Source organism: Palaemon carinicauda, chromosome 24 (assembly GCF_036898095.1).
Source record: "Palaemon carinicauda isolate YSFRI2023 chromosome 24, ASM3689809v2, whole genome shotgun sequence".
NCBI lineage: Eukaryota > Metazoa > Arthropoda > Malacostraca > Decapoda > Palaemonidae > Palaemon > Palaemon carinicauda.
In genome coordinates this window covers 69,299,099-69,319,214 of record NC_090748.1, presented here as the reverse complement: position 1 = coordinate 69,319,214, position 20,116 = coordinate 69,299,099, and the positions used below count along the sequence as shown (strand labels likewise).

The 20,116-nt window shown below is 49.5% G+C and overlaps 1 protein-coding gene across 1 annotated transcript in view; it reads right to left on the bottom strand.

Annotated features, from left to right (window-relative positions):
• The window catches only part of Ac13E (Adenylyl cyclase 13E), a 286,840-nt gene that overhangs the window by 266,354 nt on the left and 370 nt on the right, over positions 1 to 20,116 (bottom strand). The gene's annotated exons all lie outside the window — the stretch shown is intronic.

Below are 20,116 nucleotides of genomic sequence, written 5' to 3'. Positions count from 1 at the left end.
CCTTGCCTAGAAGGAGGGACTTGAAGCTTTTCAAGGCCAGATAAACTGCCAGTAGCTCCTTGCAGTTGATATGTAACGCTCTTTGCTCCGAGTTTCAGGTGCCCGAGCATTCCCGACCGTCTAATGTCGCACCCCAGCCCGTGTCCGATGCGTCCGAGAAGAGAACGTGGTTGGGGGTCAGAACAGTCAGTGGCAGACCCTCTCTGAGGTTGATGTTGTCCTTCCACCAGGTCAGAGATGACTTCATCTTCTCGGAAATAGGGATCGAGACCGCTTCTAGTGTCTTGTCCTTTCTCCAGTGAACAGCCAGGTGAAATTGAAGGGGACGGAGGTGCAGTCTCCCTAACGCAATGAACTGGTCCAGTGATGAAAGCGTCCCTATCAGACTCATCCACTGTCTGACTGAACATCGGTCCTTCATTAGCATGTTCTGGATGCATCCTTGGGCTTGACTGATTCTGGGGGCCGACGGAAAAGCCCGAAAAGCTTGACTGTGAATCTCCATCCCTAGGTACACTATAGTTTGGGATGGGACCAGTTGGGACTTTTCCATATTGACCAGGAGACCCAATTCCTTGGTCAGATCTAGAGTCCACTTTAGATTCTCCAGACAGCGACGACTGGACGAAGCTCTTAAAAGCCAGTCGTCCAAATAGAGGGAGGCTCTGATGTCTGCTAAATGCAGGAATTTGGCAATATTCCTCATCAGTTTCGTAAAGACAAGAGGCGCCGTGCTTAGGCCAAAGCACAAGGCTTGAAATTGGTACACAACCTTCCCGTAAACGAACCTTAGAAAAGGTTGGGAATCTGGGTGGATGGGGACGTGAAAGTAAGCGTCCTTGAGGTCTAAAGAGACCATCCAGTCTTCCTTCCTGACCGCTGCTAGAACAGACTTTGTCGTCTCCATGGCGAACGTCTGCTTGGTGACAAAGACATTCAGAGCACTGACGTCTAGCACCGGTCTCCACCCTCCTGTCTTCTTTACCACTAAGAAGAGACGGTTGTAGAAGCCCGGGGATTGATGGTCCCGGACTTTGACTACCGCTCCCTTTTCTAGTAAGAGAGACACCTCTTGCTTCAAAGCTAGTCGCTTGTCCTCCTCTCTGTACCTGGGAGAGAGATCGATGGGAGTCGTTGCTAGAGGGGGCTTGCGCAAGAATGGGATCTTGTACCCCTCTCTGAGCAACTTCACAGATTGTGCATCTGCGCCCCTGTTCTCCCAGGACTGCCAGTAGTTCTTGAGTCTGGCTCCCACTGCTGTCTGAAGAAGGTGGCAGTCAGACTCTGCCTCTAAAGGACTTGGTACCTTTCTTCTTGCTCCCACGTTTCCCTTCGGCACGAGCACTTCCTCTGCTGGAGGCTCTGCCACGAAAGGGCGGAATAAATCTTGACGCTGGAGTATCCATCCTGGGTCTAGACACGGAAGGCAAAGGGGTGGCTTTGCGTGCAGATGACGCAACTAGGTCATGCGTGTCTTTTTGAATCAAGGAGGCAGCAATCTCCCTGATCAACTCCTCTGGGAAAAGGCACTTCGAGAGAGGAGCAAACATAAGCTCCGACCTCTGACATTGTGTTACTCCAGCTGACAAGAAGGAGCAAAGGTTTTCTCGTTTCTTGAGGACCCCGGAAACGAACGAAGCCGCAAGCTCACTGGAACCGTCCCGTATGGCCTTGTCCATGCAGGACATAATGAGCATGGAAGTTTCCTTGTCAGAAGGGGAGGTCTTCCTGCTCAACGCTCCCAAACACCAGTCCAAAAAGTTAAACACTTCGAACGCTCTGAACACTCCTTTCATCAGATGATCTAAATCTGAAGGAGTCCAACAAATCTTGGAGCGTCTCATGGCCAGCCTGCGGGGAGAGTCTACTAGACTTGAGAAGTCGCCCTGGGCAGAGGCAGGAACTCCCAAGCCGAGAACTTCTCCCGTGGCATACCAGACGCTCGATCTGGAAGCGAGTTTCGCAGGGGGAAACAAGAATGCTGTCTTCCCCAGGTGCTTTTTGGACAGCATCCAATCTCCCAACACCCTTAAAGCTCTCTTGGACGAGCGGGCGAGGACGAGCTTCGTAAAGGCAGGCGCGGATGACTGCGTGCCTAAAGCGAACTCAGATGGAGGTGAGCGTGGGGCCGCAGAAACAAACTGATCTGGATACAAGTCCTTGAACAGTGCAAGTACTTTTCTAAAGTCCAAGGAGGGAGGCGTGGTCTTGGGTTCGTCGATGTCCGTGTGCGGGTCGTCAAGGTGTGCAGCGTCGTCATCATCAGAGAGTCCATCGTCTGAATGCTGAAGAGGATGCGGCAAAGGAGTAGGCATTGGCTGGTCAGCTGAGTCCGGCAGCACGGGTGCATGCGTGACTGCACTGGACGCAACGTCATGGAACTGTTGGTCAGTCTGAGAGCAGGCAACAACCATAGCTGCGCGGGGGCGCAAAGCGTCTACTCCCGACTGTCTAGTCTGCTGTGGGCGAGTAGGGGTAACCACAGTGGGTAGCGGAGGTTGACGCACCGCGTCAAAACAAAACAACTTAGGTTGTTGTTGTTGTAACTCGCGAACGTCAACGGAGGGTTCCGTGCGTCGGCGAACGTCAACATGCGGCTGGCAGGGTACAGTGCGCATGGGTGGCGGGACTCTCATAGCTGGAGTGCGGGAGAAGGTAGCCTCAGCGTCAACTGGACGCACAACCGTGGTTGGTTGTAGGCTAACGGGTGCAGCGTCAACCTTCTCCGCACGAAAGTCCTGCATTAACGATGACAACTGTGTCTGCATGGTCTGCAGCAAAGCCCACTTAGGGTCTACAGTAGCAGGTGCGGCAACAGACGGTGTTACTGCCTGTTGCGGTACCGCTTTGCCTCTCTTAGGAGGTGTGCAGTCATCTGAAGACTGCAGCGAGTCCGAACTGACCCAGTGGCTACAACTGGGCCGTTGGACTTGCGCGGAAGGGACCTTGCGTTTGAGAGGTCGTGAGACCTTGGTCCACTGTTTCTTCCGAGAAACATCTTCCGCAGACGAGGAATAAATGGGCTCTCTCGTCTTCATGTGGGTGGGGCGATCTTGGCAAGATACGTCCGAAACCACGGAGGGAACGTCTGTCCGCTGATTAAAGCCTGTCGAACCCTTTGGTCGTACGACATTGCTTCTCCCCTGGGCTTGGGAGCTTGCAAGAGGTCCCGGACTGGGAGGACGACAGGCACGAACAGACGCACCCTCAAGCGCAACACTAACACTTTTCACAACACTTCCACTCACTAGGTCACTACCCACTGCACTCTTACCCTTCAACTCCCTGACGTCTGCCATGAGTTGGTTACGGTCACTCGCCAATGACTCGACTCTCTCACCCAGAGCCTGGATGGCACGCATCATATCTGCCATCGAAGGTTGTTGAGTGCTAGAAGGGGGATCAGGAGCAACCACTACAGGGGAAGGAATAGGTTGTGGGGCATGGGGAGAGGAAAAATCAACTGAGCGAGATGAACTCCTCCTGACTCTATCTCTCTCTAGCCTACGTGAATATTTCAGGAATTCGAGAAAATCGAATTCCGAAAGCCCAACGCATTCCTCACACCGATCTTCCCATTGACAGGATTTACCCCGACAATTGGAACAAATGGTGTGCGGATCGATAGAGGCCTTCGGAAGACGCCTTGAACAGTCCCTAGCACTACACTTCCTGTATTTAGGGACTTGAGAAGGGTCAGCCATCTTGAATTAGTCAAATGGGGAAATTCAAAATCTATCCAAGTCGTCAACAAATAATCCAAAATTCAATCAAAGAATGCAAGGAAGTATTGAAGATAACCTCTGCAAAGCGAAAGCTAAAAACTAGAAATGAGTACTTCACCAAAATCTGTGAAAATCAATCCAGTAAGCAACAGCGTATTTAGTAGGTCTTGCCGGTGGCACGACAGAGAGAAAATTGGTTCTGTGTTTACATGGAGTACTTGAGTACCTGCTCGACAGATGGCGCTGTTGATGTACACCCCCACCTGTATAGCGATCGCTGGCGTATTTTGTCCTTAGGTTTTTCTGTCGGGCAGCAGAGCTGACAGCTTATATGATCACCGGCTAAGTTTAATATTGAAAATTTATTTCATAATGAAAATATCACAAATTTTAAGTAATTTGTATTTTTCCTAACAGTACTTACCTCGAACTACTTTCTTAGCAGCATCTGGGATCTCCTCCCAACCGACCAGAATTTTGTGTAGTTTACCCTACTCCCGTTTTCTATGCGGGGTAACCTCTGGCGGAGTGATACTCGCCACGAGGCGACCCGGGGTCAGAGAGCATGCTTGCTCAGGTCTAAAGCTCCAGTAAGTTTTGGCATATAGGTTTCTATGAAGTCCTGTAAGGCACTCGGGGCAGGATGGGCGGGCCATAACCCGAAAGTAGTTCGAGGTAAGTACTATTAGGAAAAATACAAATTACTTGAAATATAACAAATTCAAAGATAATTTGTATTTTTCCTAACCATACAAACCTTAGCTATTTACAAAGGGTTACCTTTTAGCGTAGCTGAAATGGCGAGCCATTAGAATTTAACGAGGGTGTATTACCCCCGCGCTAGTTAGCGGGGGGGTAGGGGAGTGGTAGCTAGCTACCCCTCCTCCCCCTCACACACAGGTGAATACTCACTTTCACTTAGAGGTAGGACTTGTCTTGGGGGACAGGGCTGCAGGCAAATATGTGTAAATAGCTAAGGTTTGTATGGTTAGGAAAAATACAAATTATCTTCGAATTTGTCATTTGTTCGGTAACCGAAATACAAACCACGCTATTTACAAAGGGTGACTTACCCCTTAGGAAGGGTGGAAAGTCCCCAGCCATACTGGCTTTGGCTTTACCCGGGGACTCAGAATCCGAGTGAGTCGCACTCGAGAAAAGGAGTCCCTGCACCTCACAAGTTCCTTGCTCCGCAAGGAACCATGTGGCCTACGTAAGCTTGTGTGTGAAGGAAGAAGTGTGACCCGTCCTAGGCAGTTGACCTGGAGTTCCAGAAGGAACTCTGGGTTAGGACGTTCCCAATACCACCTCGTCAGGGTATGGGGGACGCGACAGTATTGACTCAATACTCGGAACACAAGGAAGCATGGTTTACCTGCAGAGGTTCGAGGTCAGCTATGCAGAGACCAGGATGCTGCTTCCCCGTAGAGGGGATGATGAAGAAAGAAGTAAGGGCCAGACATACTTCTTTCGTTCATGCAGACTAAAACCTGATAACAATGCCCTCAACCTTCTGCTACCTGTCCAAAAAGGAGCCTGAGGTTAGAACTGCTGTTGTGTAGCCACCACAGAGCGATAGAAAACGTATCGAGACTCCTGTGGGTCACGCCCTGCAGGAAGCGGGCTGCGAAGGTCATTAGACGCTTCCAGACTCCAGCTTGTAGCACCTGCGTCACAGAGTAGTATTACTCGAAGGCGAGGGACGTTGCGATGTATCCAACATCGTGCTGTAGGGCGACGTGACGGGGGAGGGTCTGGAGACAGGTCGAGATGAATGTCCTTGAGTCCGGGCTGAAGAGGTATACTGGTGACTCCCCCCATGTCCTCCTTGTGCTCCCAAATTGGCTGCAACTGAGGACAAACTGCAGCTGTTCCCAGCGCTCTCGATTCCTTTACTGGCAAGAAAGAGAAGGTCTTGGGACATCAGATACAGAATAGAGACTTGAAATCTTGAATGAATCGGACCGAAGGGCCGGGACCCCCAGATTCTGAGTCTAGCCAACAACTCAGGAGCGAGCCTGAATGTTGCCTTCCCCTCTTCCTTAGAAAGGGGGGAGTAGTAAGAGACCAAGAAGATTGCTTACACACTGGCCGTGGCCAGAGCGAGCAGAAGACCCAAGGCGGAATACAATCCGAGGCCTGTCGTAAAGGGTCTTGAGAAGATCTCTTAAAGGACTAAAAGTCCGAGCCATGCTCCAAGTTGGAGGTCTTCCTCCGACTAGGGCAGGGACGATCGTAGCTTCGCATGAGCGAGGATAGATCCAGCGGGCAGGAAAAAGTTATTCCTTTAAGCCTGAAGGCCAGGGAAAGGCTGAGCGACAGGCTTCATTGCCGAGAGCGGAAAGGAGTTTCCTCCCGCCGAAAGGCAATAAGACCGTTATTGCTGGAGAAGAGGCCTCAAGGGAAGAGGTATATCTCCCACGGCACCAACCACCTTAGACTCTTCACTTTGCCTGGGAGACCCCTGTGGATGACTATCGCAGATGACGCGACCTCCGTACCGCGACTGTAGCGGGTTGTCTCTTCTTGAGGAGGAAGCGTAGTGTCTCCAGGCATGAAGCCGAAGCGACGCCCCGGTTCGGGAGAGATGTCGCAGTGTGGTTGCTTGAGTAGTCTGCGCCGTGGGAGAAGCTCTCCCGGGAGTTCCGTCAGGGGAAGCAGAGGGTCTAGAAACCGTTCTGCGCATAGTCCCAGTGGAGCTCTCCCATTGAAAGGTTGACAGACAACCTGGTCTTGTTGAGACCCATTGTCCACAGACAAAAAGGAGGGAAGACGCAGGCGTCGAAGTTGTCCCACCATCACCGGAATGCATCTTGCCAGAGTCTCGGGGTCTGAGACTGGGGGGAAGAATAGCGGAAGCTTGAGGTTCCAAGCTGTCGCGATCAGGTCCCCCAGACCAGCATTTGCTGGTTACCCAAGGTCAAAGACCCCCAGGTACACTCTCTCTACGAGGCTCTGCGAGTCTGAGAGAACATTCCCCTGCCTGGAATGAGAGAGCCGATGGTGGTATTGAGAGAATCTCAATCATCCCGGTATCTCTACTGCAAGATGTGAAGGTGTGAAAATGCGTCCCCTGCTGGTTAGAATACGCCAGAATCATGAAGTCGACGCGCAACGGGGCGACTCGGCAGGAGCTGTAGGATCTGTAGAGGGGCCAGACTAAGGCCCCTAAGCCTGCCTGAATGATGGAGAGGTATCCTTCAGGTCTTGACCATAGGCCTGGACCGGAACATGCCCCCCCCCCCCCCCCTTTCCTTTGACGAGTCCGAGAACCGCATCAAGAATGTGGGGAAAGGACGAGAATATCCACTACCATCAAGAGGCTCCATAGGTCAACACCCATTGCAGGTCTAATAGTTCCGCTGGTCCCATAGGGCCAGGGAGTCCGGTTAAACATTGCCTGAAGCCACCGGAACTTGGATCGCCCCACATGGAACTTATCCTGAGGCGACCGTTTGGACTATAGACGGGTCAATGAGGAAAGGAGAACTAGTAAACGTTCCAAGGTAGGGCTGAAAGCTCTGCTTGACTGAGAACAGGTACTGCGACTCTCCTCAGTCTTGCCACAGTCAACCGAAAGGAAGGCTCGGAGGATGTGGTAACAGAATCTGGCGTCCCCAGGTGGTCACCCATCCTAGTACCGACGTTGCTTAACCTCGCTGGACGGACGAGAAGCGGGGTTTCCAACGTGGTAAGGCCGTTGACTCAATATCATGGCCAGATACTCCAGATGTTGAGGCAGAGGAAGAGAAGGCTCCAAGCAAAATACCATGAGCCCACACTCATGGTAAGCATCCGGAAGCTTGTCCCGGCGCTGAAGAAGGTCGAACCCGAGCCTACCGGAGTTGACCAGCCCTCCAAACAGCAGAGGAGGCGGAAGCCTGCACCTGAGCGGCCAAGAGGAAGGCAGGGAGAGTTCTCTGGGGAAACAAACCTGCTATGCCACGGCGGGATAGCCACACTGCATCATAAGCAGGAATACTTGCAGTCTAGGCTGAATTCGACGAGCACCCTGGAAGATGGATGGAATAGAAACTGAAAGTACCCGTCCTTCCGATCCAGGGTTTAAGGAGTCCTGTCGCCTCGTTACCAGTCTGATCGATTCTGCTGGTCTACGCTGGCCGAAGTTTGTTCGACAAACTTGATCAGGGCTGAGAGGTCGACTACGGACATCCCCTCTCAGATCCTTCCTTACAAGAAAGGATCAAATGAGGGGGCCGGGGGTGAAGCCGTCGATGATCCTAAGGAAGACCTTCGCCTAAGGTATGGATCATTCTGCCCAACCGGGCAACTCTGCTGACGCTATGGCATAGAGGTTCAGAGACACTGAATTCGCTGACAGAGACGGCAGGCGCGATATCCTTGGCTAATCACAGAGATTGTGCGGGAATGGGCATCGGGAAGCTGTCATTCGGATGAGTAGGCTAACCTTAAGCATCCTCCCAGCGAAAAACCTGCAATCCTAGAGTTCGTGAACTCCTTTTAGGACTATGCCCCCCCGGGGGAGTCTCCCGTGCCATCTGTTCCTGACAGGAGGAAACTGCAATTGGACACCTTGTCCCAGTTGTCGTAGCCGATAACTTAGGCCGACGTGGTTGAAAGAAAAGGGCGCTGGAGTCCTGCAGAGTCTGGAAGAAAGCGCCTTGGAGGAGTGAAACCGGAAGTCGATTTCCTCCGCACAGCAGCTGTCTAAGTCTCTGTCCTTGGGCACAAACAAACTCTTCTCAAGGATGGAAGGGTGTCTGAGGTCGTCGACCCCCACAGATGAGACACCCGAAGGAAGCCCTCAGTCAGCGCGTCCAGATGGTACAACATCGAGCTTGTCCGCAAGTTAGATACTTAACGACGAAAGGACAAGGTGCCTGAGCTCGAGAGGAGGAAAGTACCCCTGATCTTCCTTGAACCAAACCTCGGGCCGTAACCGAGGAGGGAAAGAACCTGGTAAGCTCCCAGAGGAAGAGGTAAGCAGTCACCCCTTGTCCGATGGAGAAATCTCGAACAGAAAGCCCCCCCGCCAAAAATCCTTCCAGGGAATGACGGGGAAGGGCTAGCCCAGGTTCAGGAAAGAGGAGTGTTGCTCAGATCTCCCTTAAGTTTCTCCTATTCTTGCAAGTGCCATGCTCTGCGTTTACGGGGTGAGGCCGTGTTCTGGAAATACGCTCCAGAAGAACTCGCCAGGCTGGCCAGGCTGCGAAAACCCCATTGGGAATCGTGGTCGCAATCGCCCTGGAGCTCGCGCGACGGAAATTCAAAGATTTTCGCGTGGGCGAACGTGGAAGCGCCCATGCGCGGTAACGCGAACGAAGGTGAGCGAAGGAGCGCAGAAGGAGGGCGAGCGTGGTAGGAAGGGCGAGAGCTGGTGGTCGGCGAGCAATAACCCATAGACGAGCAATGGATACTGCAAGAAATAAGCCGACGTTTGTGCGAAGAAACACTGTAGGTTCGCGCGACGGAACACCATCCGTCCGCGCGATGGAAAAACCGTTGGTTCGCGCGTGGGCGAACATTGGAGAGCATGGGCGCGGACGCGCATGAGCGTAGACGTGCAGGCACGTGGACGTGTGGGCGTGCAGGCGAGTGGTCGCGCGGGCGCACAGGCGAGCGGTCGCGCGGGCGAGCGGTCGCGCGGGCGAGCGGTCGCGCGGGCGCGCAGGCAAGCGGTCGTGAGGGTGGGCAGGTGGATGAGAGCGAGTCCGAGGCGGCGAACGCAAGCGTTAGCGCGATGGCGAGGAAACGCGCTGCCGAGTGGGCGAGGAAGACCGCTGGCGATATGGATCAACAAGCGATCGGTGGTGAGCTGGTGAGCGCTAACGCGCAGGTTGGCGATGGCGCGTTGTGTTATGCCGACGCGATGATCGAGCAGCATGCGCAGGTGAGCGATCGTGCGTTGGCGAGCAGTATGCGAAGGTGAGCGATCGCGAGCAGCATGTGCAGGAAGGCGATCGCGCGATGGTGATCAGCATGCGCCGGGTCGCGCGATGGGGATCAGTATGCGCAGGGTCGCGCGATGGTGATCAGCATGCCAGGGTCGCGCGATGGCGATCAGCATGCGCAGGTCGGCGGTTGCGCGATGGCGATCAGCATGCGCAGGTCGGCGGTTGCGCGATGGCGATCAGCATGCGCAGGTCGGCGGTCGCGCCATGGCGAGCAGCATCTGCAGGTGGGCGATCGCGCGATAGCGAACAGCATACACAGCTGACGGTCGCGCGATGGTGATCAGCATGCGCAGGGTCGAGCGTTGGTGATCAGCATCCGCAGGTGTGCGGTCGCGCGATGGCGATCAGCATCCGCAGTTGAGGGTCGCGCGATGGCGAGCAGCATCCGCAGTTGAGGGTCGCGCGATGGCGAGCAGCATCCGCAGTTGAGGGTCGCGCGATGGCGAGCAGCATCCGCAGTTGAGGGTCGCGCGATGGCGATCAGCATCCGCAGTTGAGGGTCGCGCGATGGCGATCAGCATCCGCAGTTGAGGGTCGCGCGATGGCGATCAGCATCCGCAGTTGAGGGTCGCGCGATGGCGATCAGCATCCGCAGTTGAGGGTCGCGCGATGGCGATCAGCATCCGCAGTTGAGGGTCGCGCGATGGCGATCAGCATCCGCAATTGAGGGTCGCGCGATGGCGATCAGCATCCGCAGTTGAGGGTCGCGCGATGGCGATCAGCATGCACAGGTGAGCTAGTAGCTGGCGAACCATGTTCCTTCAGAAGTGTTGGAGAACGTTGGCGTGCCGGCTGTAACACACGCGGGCGATCCGGAGATCGCCGAGAGACAGGTGATCGCTGGCGAGCTGATGATAGCTGGCGAGCTGATGATCGCTGACGAGCTGATGATCGCTGGCGAGCTGATGATCGCTGACGAGCTGATGATCGCTGACGAGCAGAAGGCTACGCGTGGAAGCCTGCGCAAAGAAGAAGAGTCCTTGACCCCGACCTGAACCGAAGTTCTAGATCGCGAGGGCGAACGTGGGCGCGTAACAGGAACCAACAGGAACCGCAGGGATGATCATCTTGAAAGCGCTGACGAACAGGAGAGCGCTGATGAGCAGAAGAGCGCCTGTGTGCTCACACTGAGCAGGAGCAGGAGAGAACACAGCAGAAGGGCGCGCAGGGAAACCCTGACACGCAAGGGAAGAACCCCCGTGGGGGCAACCCTTTGCCCCGAAGGGATCGTTGTCCGCCGGGAGACTGATGTCCGTCGGAAGACCGCTGTCCGTCGGGAAGACCGTTGTCCGTCGGGAAGACCGTTGCCCGTCGGAAGACGAGATCAGACAGCTGTCCATCTGCACCAAGGCGGAAGATCGAGAAAAAGGAGTTGTAGGCTGCAAACGGAGATCCAAAAAGGCGCCTCAAGCACCCTTATAGGGAGATGAGAGGCCCTTACGACGAGGCGGACGGTGGGCCTTACGGGGAGGGAGGCCAACAGCAACAGAAGAAACCTCCGAAGAGGAGTCTCCATGAGTGTACTCTCGCGAACGAAAGAGAAACACTTCGTGGAAGAGACTGGTCAGCCAGTGACCTAAAAGGAGCAATCCTCCGAAGAGGAGCTCCTGCAGTTGCCCAGCCCCTTGAGCGAAACTGCAGGTGCGACCGCTCAGCACCAAGAGCATAGTCGCACGAAAAAAAGGCAAGAGAAGAACCCCCCAAAAGGGCAAAAACTCAAGCCTGGACAGGAAAAACTTCCCTCGGAAGGAAAGTTACTCGCCCAAGGAGGCAAGCCTCCTGAGAGTTCTAAAATGAACTGGAGAGCTGTCCGTCGTCACGGGAGTACTTTCAGTAGAAGGAGACACGCCCCTGACGAAAATACAAGGGGGGAGGCAGCAACAGCCGAATCCCCAGGACTCAACCAGACAGCTCACACCGTTGCCATATTACAGAAACGAACTAGATCGGTAACTGTAAAAAAATAAAACAAATAATATTAGTACACATTCATTCCCCCGGGAAGGCTCCGAAGAGGAATCCCGAGGGAAAGGAACAAGAATTACACAACAGGCACGTGCCCTCACAACCACTTACACTCGCGGAAGGAGAGCTGTAACCAAAACAGAATCATAACAATTATAATTATGTAACTATGTAATTATGTAATTTAAAAATGAATGAACACTAAAGAAAGAACGAAAACCCCGAAAGGAATCGTTCTACAAGCTGAAAAACAAAAAACAACTACAATTAGATTCATAACTAATTGAGACAAACGTACGGCGTAGCAACCCCCCCACACAGAAAGGAAGCTACAAGGGCGTAGTAACACGTAGTAAAAGGGTGAACGACCTCAAGAGAGAGAGAGAGAAAGACATAAGTCAAACTCGATCGCCACCCATAAAATTACGCCGTGGTGGCCTAACTGCCGAGGCCTCCACGTAGATATCGTACACTACACACACAAATCTGAAAAGGAAACTTACTTATTTCTATACTCAAATATATATACAAACATGAAAACATGTTTACATATATATTGAGTAAATGAAAAGTAAGCGATTAAGTAAAGACAAAACAAACAATGGCTGCCAAGAGAGGACCAAGACAGAGACGTCTGTCACAGTCCGAGCCAAAAGTGAAAGAGTATTCACCTGTGTGTGAGGGGGAGGAGGGGTAGCTAGCTACCACTCCCCTACCCCCCCGCTAACTAGCGCGGGGGTAATACACCCTCGTTAAATTCTAATGGCTCGCCATTTCAGCTACGCTAAAAGGTAACCCTTTGTAAATAGCGTGGTTTGTATTTCGGTTACGGAACAATTGTGATTTGTTCCAACACGGAGCACTTAACTCGAACTACTTTCTTAGGCGACTTATACTTTAGGAGGTGGAAGTGGCCTTCCGGACCTCGAGACCGATTGCGAATGGAAAAAAGGGACCTAGAAAGGAGGCTAGGTTCTGCTGACCCAAAAATAGAAACGAGAAATTAGTGTCTAAGTACCTCACCTCTGTAAAAATCCTCAGAGACGTATTCATTCACTGACAGTGTATCCCATGGAAGGTGAAGGACTCAAGGGTCATGTACTCCAGAGCTACACCTTAAATCTTTTGGAGCGCAGAAATGACAGGACCAAGAGAGAACCCGTCCAAGGATTTCTCGAACCTTCCTTTAGGTAGTGAGCCGTAAAGGTGGACTGCCTTGACCACGTGCCTGCTCTCAGGATCTGGTCCACTGCCATGTTCCTCTTGAAAGCCAACGAAGTACTCAGGCCCCTAATGTCATGGGGTCTGGGCTTTCCCAGAAGAGAGACCCCCGAACTGTCGTAGGCTCTCATGATTACCTGCCGCAACCAGAAGGAGATCGTATTCTTAGAGACCGGCTTCTTCACTAGTCCTGAGGAGACGAACAGACTCTTGGTCTTGGGGCGAAGTCTGGCCGTTCTCTCTAGGTACTTACGTACCGCTCTGACTGGGCACAGTAGCAAGTCCCTCGGGTGTCTGAACGCGGGATTGCTGGAACTGAGAACCCTTCAAACCTAGGGTCCCAAACAGCTGGGTTCTGAGTCTTGGCTACAAAGGTAGGCAAGAACCTGAAAGTAGCTTCTCGCCACCCCTTCGAGTGTGAGACTTCGTAAGACAGCCCATGAATCTCACTTACTCTTTTTGCCGACGCAAGGGCTAACAGGAAGACCGTCTTGAGGGTGAGCTCCTTGCAATCCTGTGGACCGATGCATCCAGGGGCCTCAGGTTCTGAACTGCATACCACTTCACAAATGTGGCCCCCTCGGCCTGGTAAACCCTGACCGAGGATTTCCTAAGATAACGAGACCGAAGGACTCACTTCCCCCTTCGAAGGATGTACGGAAGGAGGAGGAGAGCCTTTAGCACCATCACCAGCAACAGCACCTGCGGCGGAAGGCCCAGCCACGTCGGAGGCCTCTGTCACCACGACGTCGACAATATACAGAGGGTCTACCTCTGCTACCACCGGCGACTGCTTAACAGCGGCCCCCAACGAGACAAGGTCAATAAGAGCGACCCTGGAGGGCAAGCCCTTAAGCCCCAGGGACGACCAAATCTGTAAAAGATCATCACTGGATAAGGTATTATCAATAACCTCCCCCGGAGGAGGAGGGGGAACCGCCTCGCTATGGGAGGCGACGCCCTCTCCCCCCACCGAAGGTCGGGAAACAGAACAAGGGCCTGCGCTCCCACTCGGCCAACTCTCCTTAGGAGGCGGACGAGGGGGAGCTACGGAGGAGGTTTGGGCGGCGGAAGAAGAGTCCGGAGAACCTTCCTCCTTCAAGGCTAACCCCGGAGGAGAACGGTCTCTCTGGACTTCTTCTTAAGCCGACGGCCAAACCTCTCCCACTGGGAGGCAGACCACTCCCTACACTCACGGCACATATTCTCCTGGTCACACCGTCGGCCCCGACATTGAGGGCAGAGGGTGTGTGGATCCGTATTAACGTCCGACATGAAAGTCCCACAAGGACGGCCGGCAACTCCAGGGCATGTACGCATAGTAAAGAAAATAACTGAAGGTCAACTTCCAACCAACACACACGCTGAAAAGAAAAAGCAGAAAATTAAAGGCTGTCACGAAGGCGATGAGCAGACACGTCTGATCACCGCCGAGCCAAAAGTGAAGTAAGTCACCGGTGTGTGGAGGGGGGAGGGGTAGCAAGCTACCCTTCCCCACCCCCCGCTAACTAGCGCGGGGGTAAATAACCCTCGTTAAAAACTATTGGCTCGTCATTTCAGCTGCGCTAAAAGTAAACCCTTTGTAAATAGCGTGGTTTGTATTTCGGTTACGGAACAAATCTTATGCATTTCAGACTGAAGAATTAGGTCTCTCTGAGTTGGGTTGATAGGATGACAACATTGCTGTAGGAGTTTGACTAAGGGAAGGACGAGACCCAGTGAATGGAAAAATCAACTGGGAGCTGGTGACCGGTAATCAACCACCACTCCTTGAACGAGTTTGTGAGAAAGTGAGTACTGTAAGAACAACCATCAGGATCCACTTTATTCTTGAGGGAAGTTTCCAATTCAAAGGTCTGTACTGTGCTTTGAACTATCGACATCCCGAAGTGATCACTCGAGTATAGCATCCCTAAAGGTGAGGACTGGCAATCAACTGCGTATCCAGGGTAACTGGACAATCAAGCTCATGAAGGGACTCGTCAGCATGGAGAGTCACGTTACGGTTGAGGAAACAGTGTCAAAGACAACAATTGTGCACTCCAGAGTATTCTGTTGTCCTGGCAATTGTGTTTGTGCTCGTGGCTGTGAGGAGATAATTCCTTTTTACAAGATTTAGTAGTTCATGTTGAAGAAGGAATTTCTATTGGCGAAGCTGGAGAGTGAGGAACACGAGCAGGCGTCTTCACATGTTGGAGTGGGGAAGCAATTCATTGCTCGTGGAGTCAGGAAACAATCATTAAGTACAGGAGCATCAGGAGAGATCTTCAGACCAGTTCTGGAAGATTGTGCTCATCTGGAGGTTCATGGACAAGGAGACAGAGAGTCGGCGAGGTGTCCGCAGAATGTCCCTGGACAGGAGAGGGATGAGTGTAGTTCTATGCCTTGACCAGCAGAGCTCATGCCAACTTTTGGTTGAGACTTAGCACTTGAAGCAGTGAAGTATGCCCTAGAACCTCGTACTTTAATACCTCCCCAGTGGAAGTGTTTGGAACAGCACTGCTTCTCCCCCTAAACCATGATCATTTGTCCCATGCCTCAGTGAACTCCTCCTCTTCTTCCTAGTGGCCAACAGCTTTTCCTCCGTAGGAAATGAAGAAGGCGCAGGAATAGACAAAACAGAGGAAGGCGAGTGACAACGCTTCACCTTCACCAAAGTCGAGGACTTTCTGCTACAGAGAACAGGAGCTCGTCTGCAGCAGGCAATATTCATAATACACGAGGCAGGGTGGTACAGTATTGCCTTTGCTGGTGGAAGGCAATACTCCTGTTTCACTAATAGAACTCACTGAGAGAATGGCAGTGACTCCCTTACTCTTCTTACTTTCTCCAACAAATTTAGTCTCAAAGGGAGAAGAAGGGTGATCAGAAGGCTTTGCACCCAAAAGAAGGATACAGGAACTCAAGAGCATTGCCCACACTAATTCCAAGAATCTCTCTTATACTTCTTCCTCATCTTTTCAAACTCAGTCCAGATTACTGGAGGCCACTTTCTACACCAAGAACAAGGGGAAGCCTTGCAAGCAGTCAAGACCTATGCAGAGGCTACAGTACAAAGTTAATTGGGGTCTACTTTCAGCTTGCTCATCTACTGGCTATATCCTCAGTTGTGCTTACCAGGGATCAGCTGTATGTCTTCCCAAGGAGCTGATACCATCATCAGGTAAACACACTACACACAAATAGAAAGAAAAAGCATAAATCAAACCATAGTTATTCACTGAGTACAGAACAGAGGACAAAGTCAAAGTGAAGATGGCTCTACCTGTCAGGTGGAAGGGGCCTACCTGTCAGAAGGAAGGGGCCTATCTGTCAAGTGAGAGGGGGCCTTCCTGTCTGGTGAGAGGGGGCCTACCTGTCTGGTGGGAGAGGCCTACCTGTCAGATGAACGGGGCTTACCTGTCAGGTGAAAGCGGCCACCTGTCAGGTGGAAGGGGCCACCTGTCAAGTGGAAGGGGCCACCTGTCAGGTGGAAGGGGCTTACCCGTCAGGTGAGAGGGGCCTACCCGTCAGGTGAGAGGGGCCTACCCGTCAGGTGAGAGGGGCCTACCCGTCAGGTAAGAGGGGCCTACCCATCAGGTGGAAGGGGCCTACCTGCCACCAAAGAGCCACCTGTGTTTACCTTGGTTAAAATCTCAACTGCCGTCCCAGCTTCGAAGGGTTATATTACACATAGTTAAAAATCTTCACTTTGGCCTATCACACTTAAATAAAAATGATGTTCCAGACGTATAAAGGGAGGAATCCAACTTTCTACATCTGGAACTTTTTTCTATTTAAGTTGTATGATTGGCAAAAGTACATAACAATTTTAATTATGGTAATGTTAACAACATGGCATGGTAAGGATTCTATACCCTTTCTTATGTGTGGGGGAGTAGTTAGATTACAATGCCTCCCTAATTTGGTATCCTAAGTTAGGTTACGATATAAAGACTGTTGCAGGGACCACTATTCTTCAAATGGGCAAAACTGGGACCCATATCATTCAAAAGAGGCCAACGGGACTGCCTTTTCTAATAAGCTTTATTTTTCTTTCCTGTAGAAACAGTACAAATAGCCTAGTAATTAGAATACATAACATTCCAGAAGTTTCTATAAAAAAAAATCTGGAACTGAAACTACAGACTGTATATGCAATGCTTCCACTGTACCGAGGAGGATGATATGGTTCACACATTGGTTGAAAGAAACTGTTATGTAAAGGCAAAGCTACGTGCTGTAGTACTTTAGAAACCTGCTGCAACCAGGTCTTCACATATCATTCTAAAATATGATCACGAGATTCAAAAGAATATTCATGATAGTCGTGATAAAGTTACAATATGATGAGGTACACACAGTACTACATACATGACACATTGTGTATGGTAGTCTGTTTTTAATATCAGAATTATCATCATATTGAGGAAATATTTAAGTTGAAAATTATATTAGAGGATAATGTGCAAACCATTTTTTTTTAAATGTACTGTACATTTGTTCTCAAGACACCAAAAAAAAAATATAGCATTCAAAACCTCAATGTCCCTATGAGCTAGGGATGGAGGTTTGGGGAAACCTATAGATCTACCTACCGATTCATCAGCAGCCTTGGTCATAACATGGGTGGAGAGGCAGATTGAGCACTGATCATATAATTACAACAAAGACTAGGCCTAACATGTTAGAACTGAAAAACAATTTCAAAATAATAAATAATCAAGATTTAAGCTGTGATTTGTGAGGGTCAGAGAAGGAAAAAATAGAGAATTTATTTACTTGTTAAGGGTTGTAGAGGACTAACCAAAAAAATAAAAAACCTATAGTAAGGACTTAGATAACCTAATAAAGGAAGCAGCACATTTTACAATAGGGACAATGGGGGATAAAGAAAGTATTTAAGAAGAAGGACGTGCTGTCAGGTTGGGTTGCAGCTGGTAATGATGGCATGTCTACAAGTACCAAAGGTTTGAACCTGCTAAAAATGCATGTCGACGCATGACATGAACTACAAAGTGAGCCTCGTAAAACCATAAATATGTATATATGACAAGTGTCTAGTGCATTGTCCTGTCTCTAGCCCATAATGAACGACCTTTAACCCACGAAGGACGACCCGTCCATATAATGGATGCATTAATCAATATTTGCGAGCGTCTATATTGTGGATGCATTTTTTACATCCTTCCTCCCTCATACGTATGCCTTTAGCTCCGCCTTCTATTGACGTCACAGGCTACTTTAACCAATCAGTGATTGTTTACAAAGCAAAGTTGCCAGAAATCTTATACTTTGAGGTTATAGGAGTGTACTAAGCATGCGCCGTTGGTGATGGGGGTAGGTACCGTTTGGCTTATTGATCGAGATTTTGTTATCGGTTGGCGGGATGATAGATATTGAATATTGATTATCTTTATGATTCAGAAACAAGTGCTAATGATTTGGACAGCCATTACTAATAGCGATGTTTATGACGACGATCTTGACATTGAACCTGTTGCTTCATCCTCTAGCAGGAGCCCTACTAACACAAAAGACATCAATCACAGGAATAATAAAGATTAATTCTAGATTTAGTTCTAAATTCTTATATTATCTATCAGCAAAACCATCCAAGAGATAATTAGGAACGCTGTAATATTTTTGTAAATCCGCATTACCAAATGCTGAAAAAGTGTCACTTGATATGTTGATATATAATTTTTTTTTTTACAACGCTATTACTGGATAGAATATGCTGGTTTTTTTTTTTTTAAGACTTTTTCAAAATTACATTCTTTACAAAATTAGCACTGTTATAACAAATAGGAATAATAAGTTTTGTAATAATCCAGCTTCAAAGTGACTTCGATTTTTTGGGAAACTGTGATTTCTAAAGACATTTTTTTTTTTATATCCAAAGTAATTAACAATGTATTAAACAATAAATGCCCAGTTAAAAAGCTCATCTTCTTGCAGTTTCAATTATACCAAATACTTATATATTAGAGTGAAAAATAATATACTGTATTTACAGTTTTGTTTCTTTTTTCCATAAATATCAATAAACCGTCGTCGTCCTTTGGCGGCGCCCCCGTCGTCCTTCGTGGGTTAAAAACTTCAAAAGCTTTGACTGAGAAATGAAAAAAGCAGCCACAGATATTCACCATGAGTGTAATAGTTAATGTTTTTTATTGCATTAGTTAGAAATAAAATATTACAATTAGAATTCATAAATGATAAACCTTTTAATATAAGTAATCTTGTTATTAATTATGGAGACATTATGAATTTGACAACTTATATCAATTACAGTACATGATCTAAATGCAAATGTCATTTAAGGGTGTATGTATGATAACGGCTCTGCCCCATAACTCATGTACGTTCAACCCTATCGTTAAGAATAAGGCACTCTGAAGGGAGTCGCAGGGGGGTGTTAGCAGGACCGTTAACTAAGTAGGTAAGGACACACCTTGTATGTTAGGTTAGGTTGGGAAGTTTATGTTAGATGTTCTATGCATGTAATCCTGTCCATTGTTATGCAAAGGATCCTGTCACATATGTCACCATAAATAAGTGAGTGAAGGTTACGCAATTACGTTTTCGAATGTACAAGTTCACTTTATGACGGGACCAACTGAAATCCTTGTGGTGACCCTAAGCAAGATTGGATTTATGGCATCCATTGGTCCACAACAGCACCTTTTCTTAGTTATTACTAGTGCTTGATCATTTCAGACATAACTAACCGAATGGTGGTTGTGAATTCAGAATATGGTCCCGAATTCAATTTTCACTTTTGAAATTTCTATTGCGTATTGTGTGCCATATTGACTTTTATTTTAGTTCAACACAATATTGGTATCATTATAGAAATACACAGGACTAACGTTAAAACACTTCTGTAAATATTGCCAAGACAAAAAGAGACGTGTGTGTCAATCTTAAGGGAGGGAATTATTTGCGATTTACTTTCATAATGTAAGGATTTATTTGTGATTTACTTTTACTCTGTGACCTGGGAGAGAGAGTTATAAAGCACACCTTCAAGGAAAATACTCAACATGGAAAAAATAGTTCTAGTCTATCAATGGTCACAACCACAACAGCTACAAAAGGCTGAGCTAGCCTGTACTAAACTCTATAACTCTGGAGTCTATAAAAAGTCTAATTTAGCCTATGACTTTACGATAAGTGCAGTTAAAAAATAGTAGAGGTATGAGGAATTGAAAGAATTCAGAACGGAAACACAACCATCCCGTTGTATGAATGAATGAATGAATTAGATTTTTAAATGAAGGCTAA